This window comes from Canis lupus, chromosome 4 (genome assembly GCF_048164855.1).
Source record: "Canis lupus baileyi chromosome 4, mCanLup2.hap1, whole genome shotgun sequence".
NCBI lineage: Eukaryota > Metazoa > Chordata > Mammalia > Carnivora > Canidae > Canis > Canis lupus.
In genome coordinates, this window is record NC_132841.1 from 57,750,586 (window position 1) to 57,762,788 (window position 12,203).

At 38.7% G+C, this 12,203-nt stretch overlaps 1 long non-coding RNA gene across 1 annotated transcript in view; it reads right to left on the bottom strand.

Moving 5' to 3' along the window:
- Positions 1-12,203, bottom strand: part of LOC140632436 (uncharacterized) — an 82,066-nt gene that overhangs the window by 3,811 nt on the left and 66,052 nt on the right. Inside the window, exon 4 of the long non-coding RNA XR_012030008.1 lies at positions 80-222. This is a non-coding gene — a long non-coding RNA (uncharacterized lncRNA). The remainder of the gene's footprint in view (positions 1-79; positions 223-12,203) is intronic.

A 12,203-nucleotide genomic window follows, 5' to 3' on the forward strand; every position in this document is an offset into this window, starting at 1 on the left:
TTTCCTAGGTCCAACTTATTAATCATATATCTGTTCAGTTTGCCCAAATTTGAAATCTAAATCTAGACTGACTGCCTACCTGTCTCAGAGGTTTCCCAAGAAGAGATTTGATTTTGGAGTAAAATTCAAACTTAGTCCACCAGTCTGGAGTTTTACTCCAACCCTCTTCTGCTGAGTTGGGCAGGACTACATGTCAGCTTGAGGACTGTTCTTTTGCACCCACTAAAAAAAAAAGTAAAAAAGAAATATAATTGATATTATTTTTAAAAAGACAAAATGGATCAAATAAAATGCTCAACTAAAGTCACAAAAGGAAAAAAAAAGAATGGAAGACAAAAACAGGAAGAACAAGGACAAGAAATAGAAAATAATAGGAATATGGTAGATATTAACCCAACTGTATCAATAATCACATTAAACGTCGATAGTCTAAATGCAATTAAAGGACAGAGATTGTCAGAGTAGATCAAAAAACATGATGCAACTGTATGTGTCTATAAGAAACCCATGCTAAATGTAAAGATACATGTAAATTAAAAGTAAATGGAGAAAAATATACCATGCTAATACCAATCAAAAGAAAGCAAGAATTACTGTATTAATTTCAGGCAGAACAAACTTTAAAGTAAGAAAGGTTATTAAGGATAAAGAAGGGTGAAAGTATACTTGAGTTAGTTGTAAATTATATTGCAAACTCTAGGAAAATCACTTAAAAATAGTAAAGTTAAAAAAAAGATTTCTTTTGCTTCTCCAGCCAGTGTCAAGACAGTTGTTCCTCAAAATATGGGAGGAAAAATAAAATAAAACAGAGAGGGAGGCAAACCATAAGAGACTCTTTAACCATAGCAAATTGAGGGTTGCTCCAAGGGAGGTGGGTGGGGAGATGGGCTAAATGGGTGATAGGTATCAAGGAGGGATTTGTTGGGATGACAACTTGGGGTTATATAAGTGATGAATCACTAAATTCTATTCTGAAATTAATACTACATTGTATGTTAACTAACTTGAATTTAAATAAAATCTTGGGAAAAAAATATATACGACCAGCAGACTACCTTCTTTGTCTTAACAAACTCCTACCCGGGGAGTTTGTTAAGACAAAGGTTCCTGAACCTGCTTAACTAGAACTTTGGAGGTGGAATACAGGAATATGATTTATTATTAAAAATCTCCAAGAATTCTTAAACCTACTGAAATCTGAGGACCACTGGCTGAGGCCAACTTTCTTTCTTTCTTTTTTTTTTTTAATTAAGATTATTTATTTATTTATTTATTTATTTATTTATTTATTTATTTATTTATTTAAGAGAGTGAGAAAGAGTGCAAGCAGAGGGAGGGACAGAGGCAGAGAGACAAGCAGGCTACCCACTGAGCAGGGAGCCCAATGTGAGACTTGATGCCAGTACCCTGGAATCATGACCTGAGCTGAAGGCAGATGCTTAACCAACTAACCCAACCAGGTGCCCCCAGAAGATTGGTCTCACTATGAATTCTATAAAATTAAAAAAAAATGAAAGTCAGAAAAGTCGGGGAAAATCAGCAAATTATAGAGAAAGGACACACTACAGCATCGTTTCACCATGCCAGGGCATTTTCAATTGTCCCCACCATCAGCAAAGAAGGAGTTGCATGTAGCAAAAGGTTACATATCAGATGGTTCAGATGGAATATTGACTGGACCATTGTCATTATCAGACACAAACACTGTGCCTTGAAAGCATAAACGTACAAACAAGATTCTACTCCTTTTCCTATGTTTCCATTTAAAAACTGCTGCTTCTGCGTAGGCATGGCTGTGATCATACTCTACTTTCCACTTCCTCCAAGCACATAAGCTAGGTTAGGTCATGATCTGCAGACCTGCCATAATGCTCCTGATCAATTCCCTTCAATGCCCTTTATCTATGAGCCTGACATGAGATAATAATATCCCAAGATTTAAAACAGGTGGAGGATAGGAAGCACTTTATGTAACTTAAGATATACATTGTATGTTTCAACATGACCTTTACAGGAGGGCCCTGCATTGAGATATTGGGCACTTGAGAAGCTATTTTTCTTTGTAGATATTACAAATAAGTCACCAATATTTCCTTGTAGAAATACAAGAACTTATCCAGAGATGTAAAAAAGAGGTGTCTTTCGGGCCAGAATTTGGGCATTTTTAGAAATCAAAGCCATTATACCATCTTAATTCTCTAAGATTTTATTCTCAAACCTGCAAAGCACATTTTATCCTCCTTTTAGATATTCACATTCATAGTGAAATATTAAAGGCTCTATAAAGTCCTGCAGTGAAGAAATTACCTTAATCTTCTTTAATTTGGAGTTCCCTGCCTGTGTGTTCACTGTATCCCACTGAGGTAATGTCACTGAAGGCACATTTTGGAAAATGTTAGTACAGACCAAGGGGTGAGCAATCTTTTTCTGGGAAAAAAAAGGCCACATAGTAAATATTTTAGGGGTTTTATTAAAGATTTTATTTATTTATTCATGAGAGATACAGAGAGAGAGAGAGAGAGGCAGAGACACAGGCAGAGGGAGAAGCAGACTCCATCCAGGGACCCCAATGTGGGACTCAGGACTCAGACTCCTGGGTCTTCAGCATCAGGCCCTGGGCTGAAGGCGGCGCTAAACTGCTAAACCACTGGGGCTGCCCAATATTTTAGGTTCTTGAACTAAAAAAATAGTTTAACTCTTTTTCACAACTCTCTAACAGTGTCATTGTAGCATTACAGCAACCACTGACAATGTGTAAACAGATTAGTACAGCTGTGGTCCAATAAAACTTTATTTACAAAAACAGTAAGCCAGATGTGGCCTCTGAGTTATTTTTTGCTGACCCCTGGTAAAGACTAAAAACAGTCAAAGGAATTTTGGGTGGGGGGTGAGGGGCATCTTCTCCTAGGTCCATAACCTGATACTGTTTTTTAAAGGTCATATTTCTTTACTAAGGAAAAATATTGGAGGAAAAAACAAAAAGAATTGACTCATTTTAAACTAAATCAATTAGAGCTGGGTTTTAAAATTTGTTTTTTATTGTTTTGTCTCTCTTACTCTCTCTCTTCCATCCTTCTCCCTGCCTTCCCCCCCTCCTTTCTTTTTTGTTTTTTATCTTCAATTAAGAGTTCTGGCCAGGATAACTGGCTTTCTGGAAAGTGAAATTCAAAAACACTGGGCAGAAATCCAAAAAGAAAAGAGTATCATGGCCAAGACAAGATAGGCATAAGAAGGAACAATTCTAAAAGGGACACAAGAGCTTTGCCTAGAACATAGCTACAGATTTTCCCTTTATGCTTTCCTCTAGAACCTTTATTGCTAGCAACATGGACTGCCTGGTCCTTAGGGTCTCTTTCCTTCCTCCCTGATTTATAGGGGAGGTCTTTCTGTTCCCTGGGAACAGAGAGAAATTAAAGAAGCAGAGAGAGAAGACAGTAGAGAGTGAAGGTCTTCTTAAATGGAAGACCTCAAGTTTCTACCTTAGATTAGAGTGAATGACCAATAATTACAAATAAATTCATTCCCTTCTCTTTCCTTCTGAGTGTTCATTTTGAATTTTGATCCATTAAGTAATCATTTTTATGCAAAGTGTATACTTGCCCTCCATGTATCTGCTCCTCTTATAGTAAAATTCCATCACAGTCTATACTTTCTGCCTCCACTTCTCAGCTTCCATCTTTTCTTGCAATTGCTCTGGTCAGGATTTAGTCTGCACTACTCCAGGGAAACTACATTTATGAAGCCCACCAATGACTCTGTGTGTCAATTATTAAGACCTTTTTTGCTTAACTGCCCCAAAGCATTGATTTATTTGGTCCTGCTCCTTACTGAAACACTTTCTTCACTTGGCTCCCTGGATGCTATACTCACCTTCCAGCCACTTACCAAACATTTCACTATCATTCTAATCTTAGCAATCCTCCTTCATTTGACCTATCAAAAACTTCTTAACCAGTTTTCTTGGTTCCACTTTCCTCCCTCACAGACTATTCTCTACAAAGAAGATGGAGTGATGGTTGATTAGATGCTTTAAAAAGTCTTGATCTGCTCAAAATCTAGTAATACATCTCAACACCCTTAGAGCAAAACCCAAAATGACTACCTCAGTCTACAGAAAGTTCTGCAAGAAATGTGGTCCCAATCCCACTTCACCGATGTCATAATAGTCTTCTTCTATCTCACTTCTATCTCATGGCCTTTGTGCTTGCTGTCCCCTCTGCCTATAGTATCCTTCTCGCAGATGTTTTGATGGCTTACATATTCACTTCATGCAGTTCTCCATTCAAAAAAGCTTTCTGTGACCAACATTCCCTCTTTGCTATTTCTCTTATTCTACTTTAATTTTTTTCAAAATACTTATCACATCTTAATAATGTCATGTTTTTATTTGTTGGTTGGGCCATCTGTCCCAGTGGAAAATAAGTCTCATGAGGGCAGGGACTCTCTGTTGCTTACTACTCTATCCTCAGCACCTAGAACACTGCCTAGAACATAGGTATTCAATAAATATTTGTTAAGTGAGCTGGCCCCTGGAATGGAAACTACTTGTAGACCTAATACTTCACTTTAATAAGGTTCTTAAATCTAATTCAAAGTATGGAATAGGAAATAATGGGGAGTCATGCAAAGGCTGAAAGCTGTAAGTAAGGGAATCTGCTATTTAAAAAAAAAACTAATAAGTAAAATTTTTTGAGAGTGTGGTTAAGTTAAACATTACCTCTGATTAGGTGAAGGCTTTACAGAGCAGATGACCTTTAGCTAAACATTAGAGAATGCCTAGTATTTTGCTTGAAAGAAGAAGAAGAAGAAGATAGTACAGCATGAAAATGCTAGGGAGGTTAAAAAAAAAAGCATGCTCATTCATTTAATGAATATTTATTAATTTTCTCTTATGAGCTTGCCAGGCATTGTTCTGAAAGCTGGGAATTCAGTAATGAATAAAACAGTATACAAATTATGCCTCCAAAAGTTTATGTTGTAGTGGGAAGAGTTAGTCAATAGTAAAATAGGTAAAGAAATATACTAAACAATTTCAGACCATAAAACAAGTGGTGTCATAACACATTAGGGGGATGGGATAAAGAGCTCAAAAGGATTGTGCAAGAGGTAGAGAGATACTGCTTGGGATGAACTTCTTACAGCAGTTCTCTCAGAGAAGTCTTGAGAGCTAAAAGGATGAGAAGGAGCCAGCTCTGCACAGAGATGAAGAAAAATCATACCAAGCCAAGATCACAGACAATGGAGTCACTGGTATGCTTGCTGACCATTGCTGGTTCTCCACCTCCCAGGATTGCACTTCCTTGTTCTTATGTTAGGTGAAGACTTGTGATTAATTATGGACCAGAGGTAATGTGTGTCACTTAATTACTGATGTAAGATCTACTAGAGTAATGTTTTCCCTCTGGAACAACAACTAACAATTGTTGGTAGGAATGGTGGCTGCTTTGTAATTCTGTCTCTGAATGAACAGGAAGTAGAGTCTCTCTGCTGATCTCCAATGGTCAGATAATAACATTTGATATATTTTTTTGTGTAGACATATGTTTTCATTTCTCTTGGGTAGATACCTAGGAATAGAACTGCTCAGTCATATGGTGACTCGATGTTTAATGTTTTAAGAAACTTCCAAACTTTTCCAAAGTGACTGTACCATTTTATGTTCCCACCAGCAGTGGGTTACAATCTTTCCATCCTCACTGACACTCATTATTGTATGTTTTTTTCATAGCCACTGGAATGGGTATGCGGTGATATGTCATTGTGGTTTTGACTTGCATGTCTTTAATGACTAATGAACACATGATTTAATTGGCACTGGGCAAGAATGTATGCAAGGAGACCGCTGAAGAGCCTCCTTCAAAAATCCAGATGATAAATGATTGACAAGGTGGTAATAATCAAGAGGGTGTGAACTGTAAGCAGCCATATGGCACAAAAGACTTGAACAGTGTGCTAAGAGTCTTGACCACACTTTAAGCCTGGCTTCTACCTGTACTAGGGCCATGTCTCTAAAGGTGACCCTAGCTCCAGTGCTGAGTCTTTGCTGAATTAAAAAAAAATAAAAATAAAAAATAAAATAAAAGGCAATGCTGCCAAACCACAAAATGTGCATTGTTCCAATTCACACTGCCAAATCATTTTGGGTAATTCTCCACTTATTCCTCTCTGTTGTTTTCCATTTCCCGCAGCCCCTAGTCCCTTCTTGTTCCCTCTCTGTCTTCCCTTTAAAAATGTTACCTTTGTCTTATTTGTTTTTTAAGGATTTTATTTATTTATTCATGAGAGACACACAGAGAGAGGCAGAGACATAGGCAGAGAGAGAAGCAGGCTCCCTGCAGGGAGGCTGACATGGGACTCCATCCCAGGACCCTGGGGATCACGCCCTGAGCCAAAGGCAGACACTCGACCACTGAGCCACCCAGGTGCCCCTGTTACCTTCATCTTAATTGGAGTTGAGTTCAGTTTATACTAGAGTCTCTGTCACCTACTGAATAAAGCTTGAATAAAATGTGTCTTGCCACCTTTACTATGTTTTTGGTGCTATTTCTCTTTGACCAGACAAGATATTTTTTCAGAAATAGAATGAAACACCGTGAAAAAGTACTATAAGTCAGAAATGAAAATAAGGAACATATCCAGGTTGACTCCTGGGGTTGGGGCCAGAGTGCTCTCTGAGTGGGCTCTGAATGGGCTTGGGTGGGTGAAGGTGCCATTTAGTGACCGGAGAAAGTCTTGGGGGGAGCATGGAAAGAGAGGAAGGAAAAATTCAAAAACTGTTTTGAAAATGCTAATTTGACATGCCTTCATACATTCAATTATAAATAGTAATGAGTCAGATGGATATATAAATCTGGACCACAGAAAAGAATACAGGATGCAGATAAAGATTTGGGAGTCATCTTCATCCATTTGATATTTAAAGCCATGGGGTGGATGAGATCACTGTAGGAGAATGTGTAAGCAGACCAATCAGTAGAGAACTCTAACAATTAAAAGTAGAATTGAAACCAAAAATAAAATAAAAATAAAAATAAAGGAGGATATATAAAGAAGAAGAAAAGTATTATGAGAGGGTGATATCCTAGACACCAAGAGAAGAGTTTCATGAAACAGAGACTGGCTACAGTAAATGGTGAGTAAGAAGTTCAGAGAAGTTTCCATTAGTTTTGGCAACATGATGATTATGGACAGGGATGGTTTTTAAAAGTAATATAAAAACCAGCATTGGAGTGCATGAAGTAAAAGCCAGTTAAAACCAGATTGGAGTATATGAAGAAGTAGTGGGAGATAAGAACCCAGATCCAGTGAATATAGATGAAACTTTTAAGAATTACTATTGAAAAAGAGAGAGAGATGGTGGTAGAAGAAATATAATTTGGATCATGAATGGGTAATGTAAAATGTGAGAAACCAATGTATTTATATGCAATGATGCAATAGGAATGATTTGGAAAAAGGAAGAAACTGTGATGCAGGAATGGGGGACTACCAAAGGGATGTGCTTGAGGAAGTTACAGGAGCTGGGACAGAGAGCACAGGAGGAGACTAGCCCTTGACAGAAGCAATGAAAGGATAGAAGATAGAGAATTGAGGTCCAAAGAGAGTTATGTTCCAAATTTGATAACATGTATGTGAGAGTTCCCTCCGCTTCTATCTTTCAGGCAAAGTTGTCAGATAAGAGTGAGAGCACAGGTGTGGTAAGACATCTGAGGAAGTGAAATATAAAAGAGTTGTCTTAGGAGAAAACAGTCATCACGGTGGGAATGTTAGGCGGTGTGATTGCCCCTTTGAGGTTTGTGGTCTTGAATTTAAACTGCAATGGATTAGTCACTATACTGTATGTGTCTTTTCCATTTAGGTGCAGATGTTTATCTGTTTAGATACAGATACAGACGGTAAATAATTAGATTCGATCTACATTGGGTTGAGCCAGGCAAACACATTGTAGGGGTTGGTAAGGCAAGGTTATTGATGGTTTTCACAGGGGAATGATGACCATGATGAATAAGAAAGTCTGAATTGGGTAAAGAAACAAATAGCGTAAGAGGGGCATGGTCAGTAGTGCAAAACAGTGATGTCAAACTGGAAACCTGGTGGTGTCTATATATTGTTGGGAGAACTAGATGATAATGCAGAGGCACAAAGGTTGGTGATTAGAGAGAAAGATACTTGAAATGAGGTGATACAGTTACTGATGACCGCAAGGACTAGGATGAGGTAGGACACAAGACATGAACATTTGTGGAGATCAAGGTGACTAACGGCTCATCTTCTTAAGACATTAAAGTCACCAGATATTCTGATAGGCAGATAACTTTTGCAAATGTGGGAGGCTCTTATTCTATAAAGATTCATTATTAAAGGCCAAAATCTTAGGTTGCAGATTACTATCAAAATCTGAAAAAATTTCCCCGAAATAGTATTGAAATCTATGACAATAGCACTCTGTAGAATTGTTACTGTACAACTCATGAAGCTATATCCCACAGTCCTGTGGACATACTTAGCCTGACCAATGGTCTAGTCCAGTTCTCAAGCAGGGATGATTTGTTTCCTTTTCTCCCCCAGGAGACAATTGGCAATGTTTGGAGACATTTTTCCTTGTACCATAAACTTGGTGTGTGTGTGTGTGTGTGTGTGTGTGTGTGTGTGTGTGTGCAGAGGAGAATGGCTACTGGAACCTACGGGGTAGAGGTCAAGGATGCTACTAAACATCCTACAGACAGGATAGCTCCCGGAAACAAAGAATTATCTTTATCTGGCCCTAAAGTTGAGAAACCCTAGTCTAGTCCTGCAAGCTATTTTGGGGCATTACCTGCATTTTCCTCCTACTAGGCAGACAAGTACATTGCTCAGATAGATATGAGACAACAATGATTTTTTATTACAGCATAGGTCCATGCAGACTCCCATCAAGTAGCCAATACCTTGATTGCTCTTCCTACCCCCACCTATGTTTCTGAGGCAACTTGTTTTCATTCCTGGCTGGAGATAAAGAAAATATCTGTAATCACTAAGTCATTCAATTAATTACCTGATGCATAAAATTAAGGTAATTAAAAAGGAAGAATTAGGTCAATCCTTCTCAATTGGCTACACTCTACTTATTCTATAAGCTGTTAGTCTAATTGCAGAGCCTCCATGGACTCTGAGAAATGCCCCAGAGGTATTTCTTGTCTTCTCTCAGACATTTGCAATTTGCCAAAGGGCTTGCAATGGGAGTTCTATGTTAAGTATCCAATACCTGGGGGGCAAGTTCTGAATAATGTGCTACTTGTCCTAAGAACTTTACTTGAAGTTTTGTGCCACAGTAGGTATTTATTTCAGAGACCAGTTACTCATCCCAGCTTTGCCACTAAATTCACAGTATTATCCTGGAGAGGTCACTTTCCTTCTCTGGATTCAATTCACTGCCTGCAGTTTAAAGAAAAGGGGGAAATTAGATCCTTTCCAAAGCAGAGTATTAAGAATCTCAGATTCATTCTGATAGGTGCCAAGGGATTTAACAGTGAAACTAACAGGTCTGATATGGTCTATAGTCCTCTGGGACATAATCACCAGTAAAGGAAAGACAGCTACTAAACATATAACAATGAAGTATGATGGGTACATATAGCAGAAGGGCGTATTGTCAGGGTCTTGCTCCTCAGACTGGGTTCTTGAACTACCTTTATCACCATCACCTGAAAACTTGTTACAAAGGCAGGAACCCAGGTCCCCACCTCAAACTTATTGAATCAGAATCTGCAGTATAGCGAGAGCCCCCAAGTGACTCACGGGTGCATTAAACTTTGAGAAGCATTGTCTAAGGGTCAGGAAGATCTCTCTAATAAGCAGGTGGGAATAATGCTGAAAAGATTGGCTAGGGCCAGTTTAAGCAGTTTAGGCTTCCCTTTGTAGACATTTGAAAACAGGGTAAAGCATTTAAGGGGTGGCAATACTTTATCAAAGCTGAGATTTACAAAGATTCAGTTGTTTATATGTAGAACAGACTGTTAAAAGTAAACTAGGAAAAGGTAAACAGTTACTCAGCTGTTGCAAAAGTGCAGGAAATAGTATGACAATAAAATGAAGAGAAAGTAATGAGTAAAATCTAATGTTATTTTTGTATTTCAACAGCATAGTTAAAAAAAAAACACACAAGATTTTCTTACAATGTTAGAGTTTGTTTTCAGCCTCTGATTTTGAGAGTCAAAATCAGCAGAGTGCTCTTAAGTCTCTTTCCAAAGTACTAGGAGCAAGAATTTTCAATGGTGAGAATATGTAAAATAATATATATATTTCACATACACAAGTAAAACATGTCTTCAACCACCTATGGACATGAATATTTTATCATCCAAGAGTTGCTCTCTATTGCCAAAATGATCAAGTAAAAATAAACAAATAAACAAACAAACCTAAGAATTGAGCAACATGAATAAGTGGATTAAAAACATAGGTAAGTCATGTCTGTTTTTTGGGAAGGGGTGTTTCCCCACACTAACAAGCAATTTTCAAGGTCTTATAATTCAACTCAGTCCACCTGGAAATAGCACGAGATCTCATAGGTTAAGTTCCATAAGACTGTGCCTCCTACAGACACTTTTGATGCCAACCACAAGTCTAGGTTGTTTCCTGTACTTCTAACTGGCTATAAATCAGAGATTCCCAAGACTTCCTTCTCAGGTTTAATTAACTTGCTAAAGCAATTTGCAGGACTCAGAGAAACATTTCCCTACTATATTGCCGATTTATTACAAAAGGATTTAACTCAGGAACAGCTAGATGGAAGAGACACATAGGCAAAGTGTGAGGAAAGGGTAGGGAGCGTCCATGCTGTCCCCAGGCATTTTTCCCCTGCACTGCCATGTATTCACTAATCCCAAAGCTCTCTGTACCCTGTCCTTTCTGGGCTTTATGCAGGCTTCATTACCATAGGCATGGTTGATTAAATCATTGGCCATTGGCAATTGAAAACAATCTCCAGACCCTCGCCACTCCCCAAAGGTAGGGGTGAAAGGACTGAAGGTTCCAACCCTTCAATCACAAGGATGGCTCTCCCATCAGCCAGACCCCCAACCTTAGGTTAGTTGAAGGCTTTTAGGTGACTTGTGGGCACCTCACCATTCTTATTGCAGGAAATTCCAAGGGTTTTAGGATCTGTGAGCCAGAAACCATAGACAAAGACCAAGCATTTTGATCATCTGCCTGACCGAATACATATTTCTTAGAAATCATAATATTGGGGATGCCTGGGTGGCTCAATGGTTGAGAGTCTGCCTTTGGCTCAGGCAGTGATCCCGGAGTCCCAGGATCAAGTCCCACATCAGGCTCTCTGCATGGAGCCTGCTTCTCCTCCCTCATCTTGTGTCTCTGCCTCTCTGTGTGTGTCTTTCATGAATAAATAGATAAAATCTTTTCTAAAAATCATAATATTGCACCTATGATGATAAGGTGCTGTCACCTATGATGACAAGATGATCAAGAGCTACCCAGGCATGTGGACATGACAAGGAGCAGATGTTGTTGCCCTCACAGAGCTCGACTCTCACCTTGTGATTCTTCTGGGTTGACAAACCTTAAACTACCAGAAAGATGCCTTGAATGTTTCAAAACTTAAGTTGGAAATTTTGGAAGAGAAGGTATATTTCCTGTGAAGGTATATTTCCTGCTGCAAATTGCTACAGATTGTTAAAAAAACAGAAATTTATTATCTCACAGTTCTAGAAGCCAGGGACCAAAATCAAGGTGCTGGCAGAGCCAGGCTCTCTTCTAAGCCTCCAGGAAAGGATCCTTCCTTGTCTCTTCCAGCTTCTTTTGGTGCCGGACATTCGTTGGCGTGTGGCCATATAACTCGAACCTCTGCCTTTATCTTCACATGAACTTCTCCTCTTCCTCCAGTGCCTTCTCCTTTCCTATCTCTTATAAGGACACTTGCCATTGAATTTAGGGCCGACCAGGATAATCCAGGATGATCCCATTTTAAGCTCCTTAACTTAATTACATCTGTAAAGACCCTTTTTCACATTCACAGGTACCAAGTGTTTAGACTTGGACAAACTTTTTTTTGAGGCTACCATTCTACTTATGACAGAACATTTGCTCAGAATATGATTAGGTACTGTTAATCCAGTTATATAAATAAAGCTACAAGTCCACCAACAGATCCAACCATTGGTACCACCCTGAAGTTTCCCGGAAAACATAATGTAACAAGATAT